Here is a 27,477-nt window from a genome sequence, read left to right on the forward strand (position 1 = left end):
AAGAAAGATTTTTCTCCTGCCTGACAACAGCCCAGCCAATGAGAGACTGTCACAACTCAGCCAATGAAAAGCCACTATACTTTGAGCTTTCACTTTCCTCCAATGGACTTTTTGTTTATGACAGCCCCACCCAACTTCCCCTTCTCTATAAGAGTTTCCCCTCCTGCGCTTCACCAGATTTGCATGTGGTTTGCCGTAGTTGCGTGTCCCAAGTTACATTTTGTGCTGCTCCTAAATAAACGCGTTTTGTTGGTAAATAATTTGCTGTTCTGTTGTTTTAAGTTAACGCTACATGGAGGTCCCACAGAGATCCAGAGAAGAACGCTGACAACTCCGAGGCTGGTGAGCAAACAGGTGTCGCTACCTTGGAGCCCACGGAACTCCTGCTTTCTTGCTGACCCTGAAATCTGAGGGTAAGTGTTTTTGCTGGATCCAAGCTCCACTCTTTTTGCATTTTGAAGCTCTTCAGCCTTTATTGAGGATCTGTTTAAAGCCTTTGTCCTTTATTTGTTAAGGCGTTGTTTGGGCTGTGAGTACTCACACTTCCGTTTCTTTTGAAATCAGGCAGTTCCTACTGTAACTGTGCTGGTATTTGACCTGCCGGCTATTAAAAATTATTCTTTGCTCTAGGGAAAAACCTCTGAAAAATTGGATCCCAGTTATCTAAATGTTTTGAGGTCACACACCCCCCTCCCAGGCCCCAGCCAATTTTAGTTTAAAAACCGTGGTGCCTCCTCGTGTTTATTTGATTTATGACTTAACCAAAAGTAACATCGATGGCCATTATGGGGCACTTCTGGACTCTCCAAACTTACCTTTCTTAAAATCTGTTACACCGTCACGGCTCTGAAATAGCCAAACTCAATTGGATGTTTATTTTGATTGGTATTTTGAGGCTTCCAACCATTATCAGGAGTCTAAAAAATTGCCTCTGTGCAGAATACGATAATTAAATTAATTGAGGTGAGCTGTTAAAGAAAGACAAAATGCCTTCCAAAGGCTCACGTTTGTCCCCCGCTTTCCTCCGTCTCAGGCTCCACCTCTAGTGCCATTTTCCTCCTTCTCTGAACCTAGCAGAAACTGCCCCTTTAGTGTTAAATCTTCTGAGGAGCCATATAAACCCCCAAGTACTTAGGTCCCCTGAACTAAGGCCAAACTGTGAGCTGCAGTTAAAGAGTTCCCTGAAGTAACCGAGGACCTCCCCACCATATGTCTGCTGAAGAATTTCACATAGTTATTCAAACCTACCAACATGGTTTCTCAGGTTTATATGAGTTAGTCCACATGCTTGCTGGTGAGGGTCAAGCCAAACACTGGATGAAACTAGCCCAATGGGAACATACTGGAAGGGATTAGAAAGGCAAACCCCTAACTTGTCAAGAGGCTGCAGCACTCACTGAAAACCCCCATTGAGCAATTACAGCAGCCTTTCCTAAGCCTGTTGATGGGAACAAAATTCAGGCTTGCGCACAAAAATCCGATGACGCTGTCCGTGACTATTGTAGTTGACTTCAGATTATTTTTAAAGAAAATCCTGTCTGTCTTCAGATGTTTAAGTCCACTGGGTTAGGCTTTAACTCCATGTTTATTAATGGGCTTAATCAGGACCTTTCTCTTTTAGTTGAAAGGACCAGGATGGAATAGGAAAGTATGTTCACTCCAGATTTAGTTAATTTGGCAAATCAGCATACTCAAACCCTGGAAGAGTCGCCAAAAAGACTGCTAAAATTCTTTGTCTTCACCTCTGGCAAATGAAGTTCCCTAAACAGAAGCAAAACCTTCCAGTTTCTGCTATTATTGCAAAGAGCCAGGACATTGGAAAAATGGTTGTTACAAATGTAAATGTTTCAGGTATCTTCAGCTTTCTAACCGGCCTTTCCAATGTCCTCCCATTTCTCAGTGACAGACTTCTGAGCAACTCCAGTCGCGTTTCCCAGTGCTCCTCCTTAGCTCAGAGGAAACAACTCTCCAGATGTGGAATGAATCTCTCTCTGTCCTAACGGACACTGGAGCCACACCACTTGGTGCTCAACCCCACTGCTGTGAAGCAGCCCCTGCCTCGTAGTACTAAAACAGTTCAAATAGGGGGTGTCTGCAATGAACCTCAAGAGGTTCCTCTCTCTGAACCGATTCCCTTTTGTTTAGGCCCCTTGAGAGATGCACACCCATTCTCCTTAGCTCCTCTGCCCCTATCCATTTATTAGGTTTAGACTTCTTGGAAAAGTATCATGCCAGGATTTCTTTCTTCCCAAAGGGGGAAATAATTCTAGAATTTGACAGAAACCATCAAATTAGCCAACCAAGAGAATTAACCAAGAGATGTTAATTAATTAACATCTTTTTCTCTGCCTTTGACAGTACAGGAGCTGGTTCTGGAAACACTGATCATTTTTCCCTATTGAATCAGCTACCATCACCACCCTTACGGGCAAAATCTCTAATAATGGAAAAATTCACAGTGCACAAAAGATTCAAATAGATCTCAGAATCTCTCCCCAGAATTAGACAATACCCTATAAGTAAAGAAGCCCTTCAAAGAATAAAGCCCATAACAGAAGATTTCAAGGCTCAGGGCATCATCATCCTTTGCAGTAATCCCTGTAATACTCCTGTTTTACCTGTGAGAAAACCCAAGGGCCAAGAATGGAGGTCTGTCCAGGACCCCTGAGCAATACACAACGCCATTATCCCTCGACGCCCTGTTGCTCCTACTGACATCCATTCCCACTGGGAGCACATTTTCACTGTAATTGATTGATGTAGTGCATTCTTTAGTATTCTAGCTGGTAAGGCAAGTCAGTATCTTTTTGCCTTGGGAAAGATGACATTACACCTGGAGAAGAATGCCCCAGGATTTCACAGAAAGTCCGTTTTACTTTTCACAAACCTTGAAAGCTGGTATAAAGTTTTCTGTGGGTTCTACTTAGTTACAGTATATAGATGATTCACAACATATAGATGCTCTCCTTCTTGAATCTGCTCACAGGAAGACAGCATCCACTTACTAAAACTTTGACTTAAGGTCAAAAGGGACATAAAGTCTCCAAAGAAAAGCTGCAGTCTGCTCAAACTCAGGTTCGATATTTAGAGCACCTGATCTCAGAACGGTGGCTACATCTGGATCCTGAGAACCTTCATGGCACCCTGAACTTCTACAAACCTAAACTAAGAACCAATTACAAGGTTTTCTCAGGCTAGCTGGTTACTGTTGAAATTGGAGTCCAAATTTCTCTCTTATGGCTCAGCCCCTCTATGCTTTATTGAAACCCAGCAAACCTGACCCCATTAGTTGGGGAGGTCAAGATGACACAGCTTCTGAAGGCTTAAAGAAAAGCTTATTGAGACCACCTGCCCTTGGACAGTCTAACTGTCAGCTTCCCTTTTCCCCTTTATATGTGAGAAGGAAGGGAATGCCCTTGGAGTACTCACCTGCAAACATGGGGACCATCATTGACCCATAAGGGTATTATAGTCTGACACCTGGTAATAATCTACAGGAGATTCCTCTAACCAATGCAGATTTTTCGTGGTTTACAGATGATTCTTATTTAACGGGAGAAAATGGTAAATAGAGTGCTGGAAGCTGTTGCAACTCCTTTTGATATCACTGAGGCAGCACCTTTACCAATGGCTACTTTGGCCCAACTCGCTTCATTATACAATCTTTTTTTTTTTTTTTTAACATTCTTATTGTAGCATAACCTCTCCACAATGGTGTGTTAGCCTCTGCTCTACAACAAAGCGAATCAGCTATACATAGACACACATCCCCATATCTCCTCCCTCCAGCGTCTCCCTCCCACCCTCCCTATCCCACCCCTCTAGGTGGTCACAAAGCACCGAGCTGATCTCCCTGTGCTATGTGGCTGCTTCCCACTAGCTATCTATTTTACATTTGGTAGTGTATATATGTCCATGCCACTCTCTCACCTCGTCCCATACCACCCCTCCCCCTCCCCGCGTCTGCAAGTGCATCCTCTATGTCTGCGTCTCTATACCTGTCCTGCCCCTAGGTTCCTCAGAACCTTTTTTTTTTTTTTAGATTCCATATACATGTGTTAGCATACAGTATCTGTTTTTCTGTCTCTGACTTACTTCACTCTGCATTATACATTCTTACTTGGGCTTAAAGTTTAGCCAAGGGCAAAATGACAAACATTTATAGCAATAGTCAGTATGCCTTTGGAGCAGCCCACAACTTTGGGAGGCTATGGAAACAACGAGGTTTCCTACCTCTAATGGGGAAGAAATTTTAAATGGCTCTTATATCCAAAATCCATTAGATGCCATACTCTACCCAGAAGCCTTGGCTATTATTGAGATCCCTGGGCGTGGCAGGCTTGACTCCCTAGAGGCTAAAAGAAACCACCTTGCGGATACTTGTGCCCAAAATGCTGCTCTCAAAGGAATTAACGGCCAAATTTCTGTTATGGTCCAAAGGGCTGCTCCCCAAAATAACAATCTAGAAAAATTGATGAGAAATGCCCAACATTTGATCCCAGAAAAGGAAAAACAATATTGGAGATCTAATAATCGTTGGTTTGATAAAAAGAACTCCGGTTCAGGTTAAATAACAAACTGGTCCCACCAGGAATTCTAAGATTCGTGCTTCTTGCAATTGTACATGCATTGAACCATTAGGCCACTGACAAAATGATAGTATTCATGAACCAATCTGGTTGGGAAATACTAATAAAGACACAAAGAGTGCCTCCCTTGCTTGTCCCCCTGTCCAGAATACAGTCCGGGGAAACCTGGCTGCACTGCTCCTGGGTATTTTGAAATGCTGAATGGGCCATTCAAGGTTGGCAGATGGATTTCATACAGGTGCCCCCATCTCATGGATATAAATATAAATATGTTTTACTCATGGTATGTATTCTCACTGGATCAAAGCTTTCCCTTATAGACAGGCTACTGCTTCTTCTGTGGCTAAACTTATGTTAGAAAATATTATTCCTACCTGGGGAACTCCTCTTGAACTTCAAAATGATTAAGGAACCCATTGTACTGGCCAGGTATTATGACAAATCTGTGCTTTGGGCCAGTTTTACAACACTTTCACTGTGCTACATCCTTAATCCTTAGGGTTAGTCAAATGAACTAAGGCCAGTATTAAGGCCCAATTGATTTACATTTCTCTAATACTAGCTCATGGAACTATACTCAAATTTTTTTTTTTTTGGCTGCATTGGTTCTTCGTTGCTGTGGGTGGCTTTCTCTAGTTGTGGCGAGTGGGGGCTACTCTTTGTTGTGGTGCACGGGCTTCTCATTGCAGTGGCTTCTCGTTGTGGAGCACGGGCTCTAGGCACACGGGTTTCAGTAGTTGTGGCTTGCGGGCACTAGAGCGCAGGCTCAGTAGTCGTGGCACATGGGCTTAGTTGCTCTGTAGCATGTGGGATCTTCGCAGACCAGGGCTCGAAGCTGCATCCCCTGCATTTGCAGGCGGATTCTTAACCATTGTGTCACCAGGGGAGTCCCATACTCAATATTTTGTAATAACCTATAAGGAAAAATAATCTGAAAAAGATATATATATATATGAACTGAATAAATTTGGTATACACCTAAAACTAACACTACTTTGTGAATCAACTATACTTAAATAAATTTAAAAAAAAGACCCACTTGGCAAAATTCCAAATACCCTGGCGAAAAGCATTGACATTGGTCCTTCTAACTCTCAGATCCACTCCTTTTGGAGCTTATAAACTCTCACCCTTTGAGATAATCATAAGACATCCAATGCAATTGGCTTCTGCTTCTTTTGACCCACCGTTGACAAAAGAAGATATACTTCGATATTGCACAGGTCTAATTGCTTCTGCTAAAAATAACAATGGTTAGAGTAATCTTTTCACATTGTGCTCTCAGGAAATGAAGACCTTAAGCATCACATCTTACAACCTGAATATTCCATCTATTGGAAAAGACACCTCCAGAAGGGCTCTCTTCAACCTCGCTGGAAAGGCCCCTATCAGGTACTGCTAACCAACCTTCTGGATTCTTATCTGAACTCATAGTCTCTGACTTTGCAACCTATAGGCTATATAATACTGAGAAAACATTTACTTCCAAACCGTTTCTTTTGAGGTAACAATACTGTTTAATTACTTCATGTTTATTCCTACAATGCATCTTCCCAAAGCATTTCTTTAATTCCTTCAGTTTTTAGTGTGTCCTCGCTATATTCACTATTCTAAGATACAGACTTTACTTTTAAATTGTATCTTATTGAAGTATAGTTGATATACAAAGTTGTTATTTTCTGCTGTACAGCAAAGTGACTCAGGTACATATATACATTCTTTTTTTATGTTCTTTTCATTGTGGTTTATCACAGGATATTGAATATAGTTCCCTGTGCTATACAGTAGGATTTTGTTATTAATCCATTCCATATATAGTAGTTTGCATTTGCTAACCCCAAGCTCCCAATCAGTCCCTACCCCATTCTCCCCCCAACCCTTGATAACCACAAGTCTGTTCTCTATATCTGTGATTCTGTTTCTGTTTCATAGTTATGTTCATTTGTGTCATATTTTAGATTCTACATACAAGTGATATCATATGGTATTTATCTTTCTCTTTCACTGAATACGATAATCTCTAGGTCCATCCATGTTGGTGCAAATGGCATTATTTTATTCTTTTTATGGCTGAGTAATATTCCATTGTATAAATATACCACATCTTCTTTATCCATTCATCTGTCGATGGACATTTAGGTTGCTTCCTTGCCTTGGCTATTGTAAATAGTGCTGCAGTGAACATTGGGGTGTGGGTATCATTTCAAATTAAAGTTTTCTGTGGATATATGCCCAGGAGTGAAATTGCAGGATCATGTGGTAACTCTGTTTTTAGTTTTTTGAGGAACCGCCATACTGTTTTCCATAGTGGCTCCACCAATTTGCATTCCCACCAACAGTGTAGGAGGGTTCCCTGTTCTCCACACCCTCTCTAGCATTTGTTGTTTGTAGACTTTTTGATGATGACCATTCCGACTGGTATGAGGTGGTACCTCATTGTGGTTTTGATTTGGATTTCTCTAATAATTAGCGATGTTGAGCATCTTTTCATGTGCCTGTTGGCCATCTGTATGTCTTCTTTGGAGAAATGTCTATTTAGGTCTTCTGCCAATTTTTCGATTGGGTTGTTTGTTTTTTTTGTTGTTGAGTTGTATGAGCTGTTTGTGTATTTTGGAAATTAAGCCCTTGTTGGTCACATCATTTGCGAATATTTTCTCCCAATCCATAGGTTGTCTTTCGTTTTGTTTATGGTTTCCTTTGCTGTACAAAAGTTTGTAAGTTTCATTAGGTCCCGTTTGTTTATTTTTGCTTTTATGTCTTTTGCCTTGGGAGACTGACCAAAGAAAACATTAGTACAATTTATGTCAGATAATGTTTTGCCTATGTTCTCTTCTAAGAGTTATATGGTGTCATGTCTTACGTTTAAGTCTTTAAGCCATTTTGAGTTTATATTTGTGTAGGATGTGAGGAATTAACTTCATTGATTTACATGTGGCTGTCTAGCTTTCCCAACACCACTTGCTGAAGAGACTCTTTTCTCCATTGTATATTCTTGCCTTCTTTGTTGAAGATAAATTGACAGTAGGTGTGTGGGTTTTTCCCCAGGCTCTCTATTCTGTTCCATTGATCCATATGTCTCTTTTTGTGCTATGCTGTTTTGATTACTGTAGCTTTGTAGTATAGTCTGAAGTCTGGGAGGCTTATATCTCCTGCTTTATTCTTTCTTCTCAGGATTGCTTTGGCAATTCTGGGTCTTTTATGGTTCCATATAAATTTTAGGATTATTTGTTCTAGTTCTGTGAAAAATGGCATGGGTAATTTGATAGGAATCACATTAAACCTGTAGATTGCTTTGGGTAGTATGGCCATTTTAACAGTACTCTTCAAGAGCATGGGATATCTTTCCATTTCTTTGAATCATCTTCAGTTTCCTTTATTAATGTTTTATAGTTCTCAGCATATAAGTCTTTCACCTCCTTGGTCAGGTTTATTCCTAAGTATTTTTTTTTTGATGTGATTTTAAGAGGGATTTTTTTTTTTTACATTCCCTTTCTGATATTTCATTGTTAGTGTAAAGAAATGCCATCAATTTCTGTATATTAATCTTGTTTCCTGCTACCTCGCTGAATTCATTTATCAGTTTGACTAATTTTTGTGTGGAGCTTTTAAGGTTTTCTATATATAGTATCGTATCATCTGCATATAATGACAATTTTACATCTTCCCTTCCAATTTGGATACCTTTTATTTCTTGTCTGATTGCTGTGGCCAGGACTTCCAATACTATGTTGAATAAAAGTGGTGAGAATGGGCATTTCTCTCTTGTTCCAGATTTTAGTGGGAAGGCTTTCAGCATTTTGCCATTGAGTATTATGATGGTTGTGGGTTTGTCATAAATAGCTTTTATTATGTTGATATATGTTCCCTCTCTACCCATTTTGGTAAGAGGTTTTATCATGAATGGATGTGGAATTTTATAAAATGCTTTTTCTGCATCTATTAAGATGATCATGTGGTTTTTGTCTTTTGTTGATGTGGTGTATTACACTGATTGATTTACATTATGTTGAACCATCCTTGGAACCCTTAGATGAATAAGATACAGACTTTAGAAAGATGTCTGAGACAGATCCCTCCTACCCTTCCTTATTACTCTAATGGGACAACAATAGGTTTCCTGTCTGTGTACTTTCCCTGTGATGGGGGACATGACACCCAGGAAAGGTCCTTCCTGGCATTGAGAGATAAAAAGCCACTGAGTGCTAGTTAAAACAAACAAACAGACTCTTGATCAGCAGTGCTTTCAGAGAAAGGTCTTGATCAAAAGGGAGAAATGTGAAAATTAATAAAGGAAAATCTCACTAACATGGAGATGGGAGGCCAGAAGGGGGAGCTGTCATGAATATACCACTCAACACCACTACAGATCTCAACAGAAAGAGACGTACTTTGCATCTCTGGCAGGAAGTGACACTACTTTACTACCACCAGAAGGAGGAAGAAAGATTTTTTTTCTCCTTGCCTGTCAACAGCTCAGCCAATGAAAAACCACTGTACTTCAAACTTCCAGTTTCCTTCAGTGGACTTTTTGTTTATAACAGCCCCTCCCAACTTCCCCTTCTCTTCTATAGAAGAGTTTCCTCTCCTTTGTTTTGCTGGACTTGCATGTGGATTGCCATATTTGTACATCCCAAATTGCAATTGTTTGCTGCTCCCGAGTAAACCTATTTTGCTGGTAAAATAACTTGCTGTTTTATTTATTGTTTTAGGTTAACTGTTTCTCAGTCCCATACAGATTATATTCATTACACTAAAATTTGTCTTAGTTTAGCATATTTATGTTGGAATTTCACTCACTTACCAAGAACGTGAGTGGTTATTTTGCTGAATCAGATAATAGTTTTCCAATACTGGAAGATTCTTCCCTCAGTTTTTTGTGCTATTCACAATGTAACAATTGCAAACAACAACATGCTTTTAGTTTAATTTGCATTATTAACATTTTCCTCATCACTTTTTTAAGTCTAGATGAGGGCTAGGCCAACTTATATCATGGACCCGATACTAAATATTTTACACTTTGTAAGCCACACTGTCACTTTCAAAATAATTCAGCTCTTCCATTGTAGTGTGAAAGTAGCCATAGACAATACATAAGTGAATGGGCAATGCTGTATTCCAATAAAACTTTATTTATAAAGATACGTGATGGGCAGGCCCTAGTTTTCTGAACCCTGATCTAGACAATCAACAAAACAACAGATCATTAGCCCTGCTGCTTGCCGGTTTCCCTTGTGTCGATACTCTCACCATTGGCTACTTCAGGTTACCAACATGAAGTTATTGAAAGTGAAATCAGAAAGAGATGCACAGAAGCATGCTATTTATAGCATTCCTAGCATACAGATGCGATAGATATAAATAACCTCAACAGTACAGATACTAGTAAAATATAATAAAATAATTAGGAAGTGATGAATTCTGAGTATGTATTACCTATCTTTTTACTATCACTTATTTAATTGAAAGCTTATTTAATATAATTTTTATTAATAGCTCTAATTAAAAACTGGTTCACAAAATTCCTGAAAATTGAACAACTGGCTCTCACAAACCCCTGTTGGCCAGCTGATTCCAGACACCAGTCTCCTGCCAGTTCCCTCAGAGAAGTCAGAACCAATCAATGTCCTGCTCCTTGTACCCTTTCAAACTTTAAGAAAATGTTCTCTCCTGAAAGAGGTCAGAAGACTAAGTTCTATAAAAACACCTCCTCTTCCAGTTATTATTTAGACTGTCTGCCCTTAAGGTAATTACATTTCTGACCAAACCTGCACTGTCTTGGAACTTACAGAACCAAACAATTGCTCATGTGTTTGTATTGTGAGTCACATTTGGTCTAAAAGAATTCCTGTACTCTTTAGAAGTTTCTAAAATTACAGCTTTGCCCAGTCTGGGAACCAATAACTTTGGTAGAAAGTAAGAAGGATATAAGATAGCATGTGTGAACAGAATGAGTTGATCTGTATTTTCACTCAGCCCCAGCCTTCACAATGTAATCTTGAACAACAACTGATTTCATTTATTTATTTGAGTCTGTTTTCTCCTTTCTACAAACCAATGCTTGGTACCCTTAAAGTTTGTGAGGGCAAATATTGCTAAAGTGATTTGAGAACATTGGCTAAGGGGGTGTTGGAAATGTAGGTCATCATTTATCATCTGGACGTGAATGTGAGGCATTAAAGATTGTAATTCCATGAACCTGACATAAACACTTTAAGCGCTGAAAAATGTGCTTAGATCATTAGGGCAAATTGAAACCACCAGCTGAAATTAGCTTTTTAAATTTTTATCTTCATTTCCTTCACCATGTTCTCCCTTTCTCCCTTTCTCCCTATGTCCTAAGTAATTGAGAGGTGATGGCTTAATTTATTCAGACATTTTCCTTTGTGTATCTTTTGGACCTGGAATAGACAGTCTGTGGCACCAAAAATCACCATTTCCGTGCCTCTCCTTTCTCTGCTCTTCCTTTCCTACTTGGTACTTCCCATCCTTTTTTCTCCCCCCATTCTTCTTTCTTTCACTTTACCTTTTTTCTTGCTTGCCGGAGTACATGTATACCCAAACAGTCCAACCTGCTATGACCTTTAAATCTGTTTGAGGTATTAAGTTACATAACAATATATATGCTTCTTCTTTAAATAAGAGGCAACCTAGATGTGAATGATCATTGAATCCATATTTATTAAGCCATTAACTTACATCATTCTTTTTCTGTTTCCAAGTTACTTCCAGGTTCTACCTCTCACTTTGCTATTGGTACATATACCAAAACAAAGCCCTCTAGCATTAATATGTCTCTTCAGTCGTAAAATATGGGGAAAACACAGGATGTGGGTACTGGAGTTCACTTTGGTAAAGCACAGCCTTTGCATGGTAACTCTAGTTCTCTGTAGTCTGTTGATCCCAATTGGGTTCATGCTCTAGTCTCACGAGAATGCCAGCTGACCCATGGGTCCTTCCAGAGCCTGACCTATCTCCCTGTTATGAAGACCCAGTGTGAAATCTGTATGCTTAATATCCCAGGTCTAATCCTTCTTTTCTGGCATTGCATGTAATGGTAAATGTTCAAAACCACATCAAGTTGGGAAATATATTTCTCATTTTTAGTGGAACACTGTATTTATTTATACGGAAAAGCTTTTGTTGATGAGCATTTTGTTGAGGAAGGTAGCTGTGAAAGGGTTCTGCAACCCTGGGTTTTATTTGCCCTTTGTATGTGTATGGATTGGAAAGAGAAAACACTTGCTTTTGTATCTGCTAAGATTAGCTACAAGTAATTGTGGTGAGCTTTGCTGAAATTCCTCCTCCTAATGATGCAAACAGAAATCACAGAGCACAGAGCTTCAGGTTTCGGAGGTGACTCACAGAGTCTAGCAATCCATCTTGGAAGTCTTAGCAGGCCTATTTTGGGCTGTAGTCCACACATGGCAAGGCCGAAGAATCCCAGGTGTTCTGCCTGAGAGCAAAGTGAGAGCATGAGGATTGCCCTGCGAAGCAAGAACATGCTCATTAAAGCGGGTTTCTGGTGGGAGGTGGATCAGCCCGGCAGTTCTGCATTTCTCCTTGAGGTGACCCCTTTCCTTATTAGAGAGGGGTTCTGATGTCCAAATGCATCTGCGTTTAATGAGTTGCAGTTCACCAGGGACCCAGAGAGGGCAAAGAAGTACCTGCTTGGTGAACCGAGAAGAGTATACTGTTTATTTCGTGGATATTACACTGTTTAAATAATGTAAAAGTTTTTCTTTTGCGAGATCTTTCTACTCCATGGTAGACTGAAATGGCATATGTGAATATAGGAGACCTAGAGCTATGGGGTAAACAGACTAATCAAGTTGGCTGGATTTATGAATTCTCTTATGGTAAAATCACTGAACTCTTTAAAATGGTGAGATCAGCAGGCATTCATCTCTCTATCTCAAAGGAAGATGGAATAAAATTAGAGAAATTCTTCTCACAGGTCTGCAGATGGTGGTTGGTTAATTAGGTGAAAAGATCTTTGAATAATAGACTAGGGAATTGGGCCACCATATTATTGTTTTAATCTGTCAGGTACTTATTATCAGCAAGAATACTTTGTCTTGCAGGACATTTTTTACTAAAATGGCAAATAAATGTGCATCTTGGTGAAATCAAAAGTGAGAAATTGTATGTAAAAAAATTGTGAATAGCAAAATGACTATATATGGCCAGAGAATAGAATTTTATACAAAATATGAAAGATGTGATGTCTATATAAGAATATGCATGATGACTACAGCAGTGTCAAAGCCCTCAAGAAACACCAAACGTGTATCAGAAGGTAAACTAAGCATTAACTTGGCATTAAGTGCCATGAGAAAAGATTTTTTTCCTTTGCCATATTTTGGAAGACTTTTCCATCATTCAAAAGTAAGTGTTTTTTTTTTTTTCCTGCCAGTATTCTAGAAATAAATTCAAACACAGTTAAAGTGTATGAAAACCTTTTCCACTATTAGCATGAAAACTCAACTGCAAAGGAAAACTCTGTGCTTTCGAAATCGATGTGTTAAATATCTTTATAAAAAATAAATAAATATCTTTATAGAATCAATTACACATATAATGTACAATTATGTAATTTATGATGTAAATTTGCTTTCTTCTGTTCAAATAAAAGTTCTAAATCTTTGGAATTTTTTTTTTTTTTTTTGCGGTACGCGGGCCTCTCACTGTTGTGGCCTCTCCCGTTGCGGAGCACAGGCTACGGACGTGCAGGCTCAGCGGCCATGGCTCACGGGCCTAGCCCCTCTGAGGCATGTGGGACCTTCCCGGACCGGGGCATGAACCCATGTCCCCTGCATCGGCAGGTGGACTCTTAACCACTGCACCACCAGGGAAGCCCCTGGAATTTTAATATAAATACTCAACTTCCTATTTTGCTATGGATTGTGTAACTCTACTCAATTCACTTAATTTTTCTTTGCTTCGGTTTCCCCACTGAAAAATGAGGATCATGAGATAGCTCGACCCTCTTTATCAAACTACACAGAAATCAGTTAAACTGAGCACAAGTAAACTATTGTATGATGTAATAAATGTATTACATAAAGGTATTAGTACTCTTAAATTTTTCAGTGATCACAACTGAAGAAAACTGCATAATTTTCTAATTAGATGAAATGTAAGTGTATGATCTAAGTCATCACTGAGCATGTCAGGTCGGCGGGGGAGGAAACTGATACAACAACATATACCACTTATTGTCTACTTTCGTGTGCCAAGCATTTTACATGAACTGTTTCATATGACTGTGTTGACACTTTGAGGTAAATACCACTATAAGACCACCTTTATAAACGAGAAAATCAGGACTCACAAAAGCCACTTGCTTATGTTCAATAGGAAGCGAGAGAGACCAAGATTTGAACCTAGTCCTCTTTTTTTTTTTTTTTTTTTTTTTTTGCGGTACGCGGGCCTCTCACTGTTGTGGCCTCTCCCGTTGCAGAGCACAGGCTCTGGACGCGCAGGCTCAGCAGCCATGGCTCACGGGCCCAGCCGCTCTGCGGCATGTGGGATCTTCCCGGACCGGGGCACGAACCCGTGTCCCCTACATCGGCAGGTGGACTCCCACCCACTGCGCCACCAGGGAAGCCCGAACCTAGTCCTCTTTGATGCCATAGTCCAAGTTCTTCATCGCACTGTGACTGCTTCTCCAAATTTGGTTCCCTGTTCACATGATCCAAGATTCTGCAATACTCAAAATACAAATGGAATGCTGCAGTAGTTGAAGTCAGCACACAATTTCTGAGATCTCCCTTTCCAAAATTCACACTGAAATGCACGCCCTTTGTCATCTAAATGAAAATAAACGTAGGAGAATCTGTCCCTGGAGCTAGTAGGTGGGAGATATGGAAACATTGGGTCTCCTGCTTTAATTATGTGGGTTTGATAAGATGCATTTTCTTTAGAGACGATCAAATATTTCTCATGCTATTCATGAAAGCTTCAAATAAAACAGTTAAACCAATATTCATTTGCCACTGCCAGGAAAAAAATGTAACCATGCATTACTTGGAAGTTTCTTTCATCTTTGGAGTAGTAATAAATATTTTTTCACCTCTTCCACACAGGGAAATGTTATGATGGTCCAGGAAAATGACGTTAGATGCATAAGTATTATGAATAATCAGTGTGGAATTAAGTAATATAAATAAGCTACCCACTGACTTCATGTACTCACCTAGTACACACTTTATCTAAACAAATACTTCAATTTTGGCAATTTTCCAAAACAATTATTTTAAAAGGAAATATAAATTAGATTAACTTTTAGAAAAGAGAAACAAATATACTCTAAATATTGGGGGAAATGATATACAATGGTTATTTTTTAATACTGATTTCTTGAAGAGGTACATTTGTTTATTGAACATAATTAGAAAATAATTTTTAAAACGTGTTTGTAGTATAAATTGCTATGGCTTTCAACTAGGAAACAACAATTTTTTCCAAAAATATATTATTAAATGTTTGAGCCTCCTAGAACAGGCTAGCTCAGTTTTCACTTCTTTGAAATATGTGTATTTTAAACAGTAAGTGTCACAGTGAGTTCAACTCACTTTTGGAAGTGTTAGGAGGATCCAATGAAGAGCTACTTAAACACCAGGGAAGAAACCAATTATTCAGAAACAACTACCCTATGTAAAAGCTTCATCCAAATAAGGAGTTTTATGCAATGTAAATGAACCCCTTTTACTAAATGTAGACATTTACCATTGTTATTAACACTTTATCCCCAGGAGGTACAATTTTCCCAATGCTAAGCAGTAACAGAAAAATGCACAATTATTCTTCCTAGAAAAAAAAAAAAACTGCATTCAATCTGTATTATTTTACTATTTTGCAAAAACACTGGAACATAAAGAAGAATACACCATATAAGATTTCACTCTACGTAAAACTAGTCTTCAGAAATATTATCCAGCCTGCCAGATGTTTTCCTCCCAGGTGTTTTCCTCCTTTATTATAAATTAACAGTAGTGATATAGAGGAGTTTGCAACTGTATTAAGTCTCCTGTTCCTCATGTGTTGGCATCTTATTTATTTGCAATAAATAAATGTATGTGTATATCTATAAACACACTAAAATTTGTACTTGATATCTTCTAACTGCAAAGCTGCTCTAACAGATACATTGTTTTTCCATTAAGCTAATTTCTATTACTCCATTCCACCTCATCTTGTAACTGACAGCCAAAGAAAATGAAAAGATTTGCTCTTGTTTGCTTTCATGAGAAAATGCCACTTTGTTAATGTTAAAATAATCCTATAATTTTCCAGTTCTTTTTAAGTGACTCCGGAGAAGTAATCCAAGATAAAGAAAAGTGTTGATAAAGTCTGGAAGCACAAGAGGGAACTATACAGGCAGGAAATGTCACTGCACCAGCGCTGCCTGGTGGTTCAGAGCAGGAGAGTTACGGGTGGAAACACACTCACGTGCACAGACGTCCTTGCACACACGTACACAGAATACACCGTCAAGCAGATTCTCCTAGTGTTATTTGGAACTTCTTTAACAGATAGCATTCTACACCAAAATGTGGCTAAATCAGACCTGCTCAGAAAAGCAGAAAGAAACGTCTTTCCTGGAGGAGCTCCAGTGTCTGAAGCCTGTTGCAGTTCTGGTATCAGATCAGTGAAGGTTCTCTTGCCCACTGCTGCCAAGGGAGCATGATTCTTTTTTTTTTTTTAATTTATTTATTTATTTTTGGCTGTGTTGGGTCTTCGTTTCTGTACGAGGGCTTTCTCTAGTTGGCGGCAAGCGGGGACCACTCTTCATCACAGTGCGCGGGCCTCTCACTATCGGGGCCTCTCTTGTTGCGGAGCACGGGCTCCAGACGCGCAGGCTCAGTAGTTGTGGCTCACGGGCCTAGTTGCTTCGCGGCATGTGGGATCTTCCCAGACCAGGGCTCGAACCTGTGTCCCCTGCATTGGCAGGCAGATTCTCAACCACTGCGCCACCAGGGAAGCCCGAGAGCATGATTCTTAAACCTTTGGAGTCAGTTACTCCTTCTCAAAATAAGGCTAATAATAGTCCCAAGCCATCACTTTGGTTTTACACAGCATCTCTTGGATTGCACCTCTAAATGCTTTAGGGTTGCCCAGGTAGGAACCATAATATGGGCTGTTATTGGTGGTATTAAAAGCTCAGAAACCCAGTGGACAGAGAATAGGTCGGTATCATCCTCAATACAATCTTGATCTTTTGGCCAACACCGTAAACACTGAATAAATTGATGTAAAATTAAATCTAGGGCAAGCCCCCATATCTTCTTAATAAAAGAAGTGAAAACTTGTGACGAAACATACTCACAATTTCAATACCGTCTCTAATTGCCTTTTGTTTACTCTGGCTTCCTCTAGGAGGTTTTGATGCTATCTTAATTATCACTGTTGTTTTATGCCTAATAATTAATGGTTTAAGGTTTGTACTTTTATCCTGAGGCAATTTTATAAAGGGAAGTATTTTTAACAAATCAAAATGTTACCCTCAGTTCTTCATCTTAGCAGGCTGCACAGGTGTAATGGAGCGCCTGGCTAGGTTCCATTCCCCCTCTGGCAGTCTGAGAATACTTGTTATGAAGCCTAGTCAGGACCAAGAGAGCATCTTAATGGATGTCGGTGATGAGGTTCTCTGGCTGGCGCCATCTGTTCATGTCTGTATAGCACTGGTTACCAAAAGCTTGCTTGGGACTTCCCATGATACAAAGCCATAGACTAGGAAGGGGACGGGGAGGTGCAGGGCTCTGTTCCAGAGCAGATGCCACAATGGAGGGTTAGCGTGGGTGAGATGCTGTTTTGGATAATGCCTGCTACAGAGTAGGTACTCATTGAATGCTCAGCTTAGGTTAAATCGCTTTGATGTGGGGAGGAAGAAGGGTGGTAGCTGGGGTTAAAAATGCTGTGCACTAGAAAACAAACTTATGCTTACCAAAGGACACTACTATAAACAAAATAAACAACAAGGTCCTACTGCAGAGCACAGGGAACTATACTCAGTACCTTGTAATAACCTATAATGGAAAAGTATCTGAAAAAGAATAGATAGACAAATAGATGACTGAATCACTTTGCTGTATTCCAGAAACTAACACAACATTGTAAGTCAACTATAACAGGAACAAGTTCCGTTCCAAGAGTATGTTCGTAAGTCCAATTTGTTTGTAAGCTGGTACCAACTTTGCAGTACCAGCTACGTCACCGCTGCTTTGACGCTTGCTTTTGGACATCCTGGGCTTGAAATAAAGATACTGTACTGCCGTACCCTATACAGTACTGTACAGTAAAGTACGCAAAAGCACAGCCACTTGTAGAGGATGCATGCACGTGACAATGCACGCCAGACACGGGAGCGAACTTACGTGATTGGACATGCAAATGCACATTCGCATCTTTGAAAGCCTGAAACTTGAAGGTTTGTATTAGGGGACTTACCGTATTTCAATAAAAAAAAGAAAAGCAAGTGATACCCATGAGCCCATCAATCAAAGATCATCAGTGACAGCATTTTAGATATTTTTCTAGGCACTTTTGTTTATAGTGATCATATCAGTTATACAAAATTTTTACGGTTCTGTATCCTGTTTTTCCCCCCACTTTAGATTAATGTAAAATTTGTTTTTAAATGCTGTACACTAAAGTATGACTAAATGTCTGGCATTTAACGAGCAGGCAATTGTGTATCAGATACCATACATCTTCCGTCATAACATCTCTTGGCTTATTGTATAATGGCATTTCCCTTCTTTCTTTCTTGGATATTTATTTCTTATTACTTCTCATTTGTAATGGAATTTTTCCTACTATAGAAACTGAGATCTACATGCTAGTGAGGAAACAATAACAATTTGAGAATTTCAAGTGAAATGAAAATATCTTTAGGCCAGTAACTGACTTACCAGAGTCTGGCATTCTTGTAGCTTATAATTTAGGTATCACTTCCAGTTAAGATTTGTGGTGCTCATCGCTGACCTCAGACTTGATCTTTAAAAAAGACGAAACATGACAAATGAACTTTGACAGAAATATATTTAATGACTAGTTTGCTGACATCCACAGGTAAGGCAGAGAAAACTGCCAGTTTTCAAAAAAAAAAAAACTAATTTGCATCTTTCCTCAGGAGCTGCCTGGAGGGGTTAGTTCTGTGCAGGGGAAGGAGTCCTACACAGCGTGCCCTGCACCCATGCCTGGCTGTGCCTAACCAGTGAGGTAAATATTTACTTCCCTTCCCCTTTACTTGTGCAAGATGATTTTAGTCAAGGGGTGGGGAAAAAATCAGCTTTGCAGAAATAGCTTTCTGCTAAATGCCCAGAGTTCAGTATTTTTTTTTTAAAAAACACAACCTCTATATAATTATATCTCATCTGTTATTAGCTACGGAATTAGTTCTGCCTAAATTCCTTCCTTTCCCACTTCATGAGTGTTTATGAAAGACCAGTAACTAGCCTGAATGTCTGCAAAATGATATCGAACACAAATCCAGCATTTGCAAGACAGGAGCTCACGTGTAGCTCCAAACAGAGCATTAATTACTTGCTAAGAGTATTTAATGAAAATGACTGCACTTAAATATGTTCATAGACTTGGAAAAGATGGATTCCAAGTTTCCTTCCACACACAGATCCAAAATACGAGCTTGTATTTGATGTTTGGAGTCTGCAGCCTAGACTAGTTTAAACCCATTGGGGAAGAACATCAGGGCTATAGAGTGATGAAGGGCACAAAAGAAAAACATTTTAGAAAATGTAACTAAGTTAAAATTTCATGCATTTTTGCAGTTGCAAATCGCTGAGTATTGAATGATGGCCTTTCCTGATCACAGCATTTCATGACCAGTTTACATGTGATTAAATTGATCTATCAGATAGTTTGCAGAATACATTTTTCTGGTTTGGTAACAGGAGCTTGGTAACAGGGGCAATTCTTTTTTCTGTTCCTCTAAAACCAAGTTATTAAAAATGTAGTCAGTGAACCAGAAGCATCAGCATTGAGGTTGTTCGTGATACAGAATCTCAGGCTCCACCCCAGACAACTGCCCTCTAGATGATTCACGTGCACACTACAGTTTGAGAAGCATTGATCTGAAACACAGCTACGCATCTTTCTTATAAAGAGATGGGTTTTTTAATTTTCAGAACTAATTATTAAAGTTAAGTCAAAAATGTTTTTTTAATTCTAAATTTTAAACATTTAAAATATTTTTAAATCAACTCACACTAGTATAACAGACTTCTAGCATGACTTTAATTTTTTTTCTAGAAATTCTCCCATACAGTTGGAGGTTTGTTACAATGGTCCCAAACAATGTGTAACAAACAAATTATGTTACAAAATAAGAGAATAATTCTTGATGACAAACCAAACAGCAACAGCTAGTTTTGTCTGATATAATATTTTTTAGTGGGCCAAGTTTATTATTTTGCCCTCATTTATCAAATACTTTGTGCCTTACATGCGGTATTTTCAGAATTTATGAAAACAGAATTATGCTTTAAATCGTCTGGCAAAATTCTAAAAAGTTTTGTTCAGAACAAGAGTAACGTCTACTGGATTGCTATTGTCTTTCTAGAAGTCCAAAGCCAAGTTGAGGTTTGCTCAGTTTTTACTGAGGAAGAGTAATTGCTCTGTTTACTCTGACATAATCTGCCTTCACTTTCTGAAATAAACTGAAACTCCTAATGAATAATATGCTTGTTTCCTGAAGAACATATTATCTAAATAATAATTTAGAGCTATGATATAACATTTTACTGCCAAATCATGAAGTCAGATTTATTTGGTTCACTTAACATAAGCCAATTACATATTTTGTACTTGTTTAAATATTATAATGCATCATCTTCAGTCTTTTAAAAAAAAATTCATTTCAGGAAAAAACCTAAAGGGTAAGTAGTGGTATGAGGGTAAAGGAACTGATGTTGATTAAATTGCTTCAACTCCTGGTAAAACTACAAAATAATTGCACATTAAAATAGAATGAGCATCTCTGATAAGAGTTCTTCTCATCTGCAAATGTCCATAAAAATCACATCTTTTCATTTTAAAGATGCCTAAATGAGAGTCAGTTAATTAAAGGGAAACTACCTTATGCAATTATAATTGTTAAGGAGTTATGCAAAGTTAACCAGCAGTGGTATAAAAGGCATAAAAATCTGTCCCTCTTTTTGTCTTTGTAAGTGACATGTTCTTGATGACAGGATGGAGAAAATTCAAAAGGAAAAAAGTGTAACCATGAGAAAGTATGTGTGTGCGTGTGTGTTGTGTGATATTCTTCCAAAAAAGCATAGTTTTGATTACAGTTCTCCCTACGCAAAAACCTTCAACTGCTCACTGTTTCTTTTGAATAAGTTCTAAACTCTTAAATATGCCTACAAAGCCTTCCATGCTTTTGTCCTAAACGATCTTACCAGTTACCTCCCATTACTCGCCACCCTCTCTTCTCTTGGCTCCAAACAAACCACTTGCTATTTCCCTGCTAAAACCTGGGTTTTTCCTTTCCACACTTTTGTTCACACTGTTTCTGTTGACTAGAATATTCTCTCTCCAGCACCACTTCACCCTACCCCAAACTGACTGGGGAAAATCCCACTCTCTCAGTTAAGATGCTTATAGCTTCTGGTAGCAGAATACTCAACTAACTGCTTTAAACAATACAGACATTTATTATCTTACATAGCAAGAAGTTCTGAGAAAGAGCCATGTGCTTTCTTTCATTCTACTTTGCTGTCTTTAGCATGTTGGCCATTGTCTTGAGGCTTGTTTCCTTATAGTCACAAGATAGTTGCCACTGCTCCAGGCATTCCTTCCTATGTCAACAGAGAGGAAGAAAGGAGTTCCTTAAAGGAGTTTTTTAAGGGAAGGAAAAGCTTTTCCAGCATGCACTTAGCAAACCTCTGCTAAGGTGCTAATTAAAAGGAATCATCCATGTTCATTCTCTAGCTTCAAAGAAGGCAAGAAATACAAGCATCTAGTACTTTCAGCCTCTAAAATGGGAGATGGGCTGTACTATCCAGGAGGAGGATAGGAATGGTGACCAACTGTTGCCTCTAGTCCTCCAAAGCCCTGATCTAATGACGTTGACTCCATGAAGCCCTCTCTGAGTCATCCAGTAAAAGTTACTTCTCCTTTGGTTTTGCACAACACTGTGTAGCTTTTATATTTACATTTTGCTTTGTATTCGAGTTATCTGTATGCTTGCCTCATTTCCACTATGAGAATGCATCAGTCCTGTCTTGTTCATGTTTTATTCCCATATCCTCTAGCATAGTCCTTGACCCTTAGTGTTGAATAAATATTTCCTGAACTGAAAACCTCACTAATTTGAACGACAGTTAGATGATTCACTTTAGCTACAGGGGGAAAAAGAAACATCATATCCGCCTCCCAAAAAAAAACTTAGAACTTTCACCACATTTGCAATTAATACAAATGCTGCTTTTCAATAAGCAAAGTACAGAGGTAACAGTCAGAAACAAAATTAAAAATAGAGAGAGGCTGACCTTATCCTCTCTGCTGACAAAACAAAAACAAGCACAAAATCATCCTGGCAAATGTGCTGTTTTCTCAAGACTGGTCCACTAGCTACTGGATGAAGGAAGACTCCCAAGGGCTCATCCTAAAGGATCCCAGACTCAAGCCAACTTAGACCAAAAGGATCAGGGCTGCCTACCAGGGACAGAGCAATGAGCTAGGAGCATCCTGAGTTCCTGAGGATTTCATGGAGCAGGGCTGCCATATCACCTCTGGACTTCAAATCTACGAACTTGTAAGAGAAAGAAGTAAATTTACTTCTACTGAGTTTTCCGCCATTCACAACTAAGCCTAATCCAAATTAATGCACTCGATCTACCCTGCGGACTATGGTACTGCCAGAACCTTTGGAGCCGGTCAGGGCCTCCAAGAAGCCATTGCCATTAGGCAAGTCCTCTTGAGTTAAGCCTCAGCCCAGCTTCGAACTCGATTCAGTTTGAAGATGGGCCCAAACTAATTCCATCCAGTCATGTACCATCAACTCTCTGCACTCATTTCTCTTGGCAAAATGTTGGCTGCATATTGAGTTTCTCAAGCAAAACAAAGGATAGTAACAAATCGTCAAACATCCTAAGCGTCAACATTGCTGACTGTGTTTAGTTAAATGCCATTTTTTCCTAACACAAAGTCAGAGGATTGAGTGAGGCCTTCCCAAGGAAAAAGCAACTTACCTCCCTCCAGGGGGTAGGTGAGACATATGGAAAAATCTGATTTAATGGTTCTTTGCTTTTTATTTATGTTGCTATATCTTTTATTAAAGATCATCTGGCTAACACTGTGGCAACCTGCGCAAGCAAAACAGTCAAGTGTAGGGGAAGAAGAGGCAACGTAAAAATGCATTTTGTATTTTTTCTAAATGTCAATTTAATTGAAAAAGTTGTTTCTTTGCACGGAGAGGTTATTTTGCTGATGCGACCAACAGAGTCAGTTAAAGTAAGCTGGTTTGTACACGAAGATGCAGATGGCTTGAAAAATATCCTTATCACAGCGCACGTCAGGGAGGGTTTACATAGACAGCAGAGGAATCCGTGAAGCTGGGCCTTGCTGAGAACAGTGGGATTAACACCCTGGAAGATACACAAGAAGGCCAGGAGCACTTGTTCTCAGTTTCTCCACCCAGAGGGCAACTGTCCAGCCAAGATTAAGCTGAAAAGACAGGATAAATTATTCTTAGCTCTAACAGGGAGAATTTTACAAGCACTCTGATTCAAGTGATAAACACAGACGTCACATCAGATAATTAAGGTCCAAACATTGAAGAGAAGGCTTGAACTGTCTGATTTCTCTACATTGGTCTTATTATACTGATTTTCAAAACTAAGTTTCACTTTGTGGAAAAACATTTCCCCAGAATGGATGCAGCCAATCGCATAAAACTGATTTAAAGCCACAAAGGAAGTCTATGAACCCATCTAGATATTGAAAGTAAAATAGTGATACTATTTGTCTTAAAGAAAGTGCTGGTTTTTTAAGCTATTGTGATTTTTTTTTTCCATTTCAGATTTGCAAATGGAATTCTCACATTGCTCTCTTCCATATACAATATCTTATCCGGGGCCTTATATTTACCATTTCTTCACATACATTAAATACCATTGAAATGTAGTGATTTTGTGTTTATACTTTAACATCAAAAAATGAAAACCTAAGGACTTTGAAACTGAAATTAAATTATTTGGTGACTTATCCATAACCCCAAATACCATACTTGTTAAAGAGAAACCTGTTATATATAGTCTTAACTTCCCTAAGAATATAGCATTGTGGTTATCGTGGTATGTGTGAGAAGAGAAGCAATATAGCACAGTGGTTAAGAAGTGGACTTCAGAGCCAGATTCAAATTCTAGGATCCCCGCTTCCAAATCTTAGCTCTACCGCTTACCAGCTATGTGAACAATGGGCAGGTTATTTAACTTCCAAAGTGCCTCGGTTTCCTCATCTATGAAATAATCCCTACTACACCCTCCCATTAAGAGGACAAAATAATTTAATGTTAATATAGCACTTGGTGCCAAAGCACTTTCTTAAGTAACACAAAATGTCTCTGCAGTTAACAGTAAAAAGCTAATTTAAAACTCTCTACCTATATGTGACCAACTTACTCTCAGGACTATTAGAACATAATACCACCCAACACTTAACTTGATTAGCCAGTATTAAATTATTAAGATTGCAGATTTGCTCAGGCAGTCTCTCTGGTGAATTCATTTCTCATTAGAACACAAATCGAAGGATAGAAAAGATGAAGAAAGGACAGAGTGTGAAGTACCCTGGCTGTTAGAGCCAGTCTCCTCCATTCATTCATTCATTCAAAGGTCAAAACCAGCTGGCCCTAAGAACTGGCACACTAAATAGTGGCACCATCTTTCGACTTGATCAGGGAAACTTTTTCTTTTTGATTTGTGAGATAAAAACCAATATAAAGTACCATCTTACCTTAACTATTGAAACAGCCATGTATCTCCTGTCTCTCACTACATCACTGCCAGACAGATCTTCCTGGAGCAAAACAATAAGAGTCTGACTCCATTTTTGATGTTTGTTCTCTGAAACTTTCAAGCCCCACTCCTCCCTATTCATTTGTTGCCTCACATCTGGGCAAACCAATAAGAAGTGTGTCATGTATATAAATGTCAAACCACCACGCTGTATACCTGAAACTAATACAATATTGCATGTCAACTATACTTAAAAAAATTTGTTTTAAGGGCCAAGGATGCCATTACTCTGTTGGATAACTGCAAAATGGACCAACGAAGACTATGGGTTCTGTTGAGTGCAGAGATTTATCAACAGGCCAAAGAGTTATTTCAAAACTGACTTCAGACCAGTGTCTCTCAACCCATTAAAGCAGTAATCACCATGGAGGGGCCTCTAACCCTGACAGTACTGAGTTGGGACTCTCTGTAGGAAGAAACTTATAAATATGAGCAGAGTACAGTAGAACCCTCCAGAGTATATCCAGTAACCACCAAGTAGAGGTATGGGGGACTTTGCTGTAGGGCAAGGAATCAGAAATGAAACAGAGTTCAGCAATTTGACCCAATTGTGAATCCAGAATATACTAAAATAATTTATCCAACAGAGCACTGATTGGCTTTTGTGCCTCTACAACACTGGTTCTAAATTAATTTTAACATCAGCTAAGATGCACCCATTGGCCTTAATCAATACTGGTGCCCAAGTTACAATTACAGCTGGGGATCCCAGTACATTTAAACAATTACAGCTGGGGATCCCAATACATTTGCCTCCTTAGGTAGGAATAAACCTACCTAAGGAGGCAGAAAACCTGTACTATGAAAATTATAAGACACTGATGAAAGACACTGATAATGACATAAGCAGATGGAAAGATGTACTGTGATCTTGGATTGGAAGAATCAATATTGTTAAAATGACCATACTACCTAAGGCAATCTACAGATTCAATGCAATCCCTATCAAATTATCAGTGGTATTTTTCACAGAACTGGAACAAAAAATTTTTAGTTTGTATGGAAACACAAAAGACCCTGAGTAGCCAAACCGTCTTGAGAAAGAAGAACAGAGATGGAGGAATCATGCTCCCTGACTGCAGACAATACTACAAAACTACAGTCATCAAAACAGTATGGTACTGGTACAAAAATAAACACCTAGATCAATGGAACAGGATAGAAAGCCCAGAAATAAACCCATGCACTTATGGTCAATCTATGACGAAGGAAGCAAAAATATACAACGGATAAAAGATAGTCTCTTCAATAAGTGGTGCTGGGAAAACTGGACAGCTACATGTAACAGAATGAAATTAGAACATTCTCTAACAGCATATTCAGAATAAACTCAAAATGGATTATAGACCTAAATGTAAGACCGGATTCTATAAAACTTCTAGAGGAAAAAATAGGCAGGACATTCTTAGACATAAATTGCAGCAACATATTTTTGGACCCATCTCGTAAAGTAATGGAAACAAAAACAAAAATAAACAAATGGGACCTAATTAAGCTTAAAAGTTTTTGCACAGCAAAGGAAACCATAAACAAAACAACCCACAGAATGGGAGAAAATATTTGCAAACAATGCGACCGACAAGGGATTAATTTCCAAAATATGCAAACAGCTCATACAGCTCAATATCAAAACAACAAACAACCCAACTGAAAAATGGGCAGAAGACCAAATATATATCTCTCCAAAGAAGACATACAGTTGGCCAAGAGGCACATGAAAAGACGCTCAGTATCGCTAATTATTAGGGAAATGTAAGTCAAAACCAAGATGAGGTATCACCTCACACCAGTTAGAATGGCCGTCATCAAAAAGTCTACGAATAGGGCTTCCCTGGTGGCGCAGTGGTTGAGAGTCTGCCTGCCGATGCAGGGGACACGGGTTAGTGCCCCGGTCTGGGAAGATCCCGCATGCCGCGAAGCGGCTGGGCCCGTGAGCCATGACCACTGAGCCTGCGTGTCCGGAGCCTGTGCTCCGCGACGGGAGAGGCCACAACAGTGAGAGGCCCGCGTACCGCAAAAAAAAAAAAAAAAAAAAGTCTACAAATAATAAATGCTGGAGAGGGTGTGGAGAACAGGGAACCCTCCTACACTGTTGGTGGGAATGTAAATTGGTGCAGCCACTATGGAGAACAGTATGGAGGTTCCTTAAAAAACTAAAAATAGAGTTACCATATGATCCTGCAATCCTGCTCCTGGGCATATATCCAGAGAAAAGTTTAATTCGAAAGGATACCTGCACCCAAATGTTCATAGCAGCTCTATTTACAATAGCCAAGATATGGAAGCAACCTAAATGTCCATCGACAGATGAATGGATAATGAAGATGTGGTACATATATACAATGGAATATCACTGAGCCATTAAAAAGAATGAAATAATGCTATTTGCAGCAACATGGATGGACCTGGAGATTATCATACTAAGTGAAGTATGTCAGAGAAAGACAAACACCATATGATATCACTTATATGTGGAATCTTAAAAAATGATGCAAATTAACTTATTTACAAAACAGAAACAGACTCACAGACATAGAAAACAAATTTATGGTTTCCAAAGGGGAAAGAGGGGGGAGATCTGCTGGCCACCTGGAGAGTGTGTGTGTGTGCGTGTGTGTGTGATTACTCAGGATGAACTTTACTTTATCCGTGATAAGGTCACCATAACATGTGATGGAGCCTTCTAGCAAGCTGCTGCTATCCACCACCTAACCAAGTCAGCCTAGATCAAGGACGAGATTCAAGGGTCAGCACAACTGGCCAAACTTCATGCAGTCATCTTAGTGATGGAAAATGCTTGATCAAAAATTGGTCCAAAGTGCATGTTTTTGCTGTGGAGCAGC

At 39.1% G+C, this 27,477-nt stretch overlaps 1 long non-coding RNA gene across 1 annotated transcript in view; it reads left to right on the forward strand.

The window, feature by feature from the left end:
- The first annotated feature begins 280 nt into the window (after nucleotides 1-280).
- Nucleotides 281-27,477, forward strand: part of LOC137205057 (uncharacterized) — a 32,316-nt gene continuing 5,119 nt past the window's right edge. The window contains exons 1-3 of the long non-coding RNA XR_010933980.1: nucleotides 281-413; nucleotides 5,875-5,981; nucleotides 18,727-18,815. This is a non-coding gene — a long non-coding RNA (uncharacterized lncRNA). The remainder of the gene's footprint in view (nucleotides 414-5,874; nucleotides 5,982-18,726; nucleotides 18,816-27,477) is intronic.

Source organism: Pseudorca crassidens, chromosome 13, assembly GCF_039906515.1.
Source record: "Pseudorca crassidens isolate mPseCra1 chromosome 13, mPseCra1.hap1, whole genome shotgun sequence".
NCBI lineage: Eukaryota > Metazoa > Chordata > Mammalia > Artiodactyla > Delphinidae > Pseudorca > Pseudorca crassidens.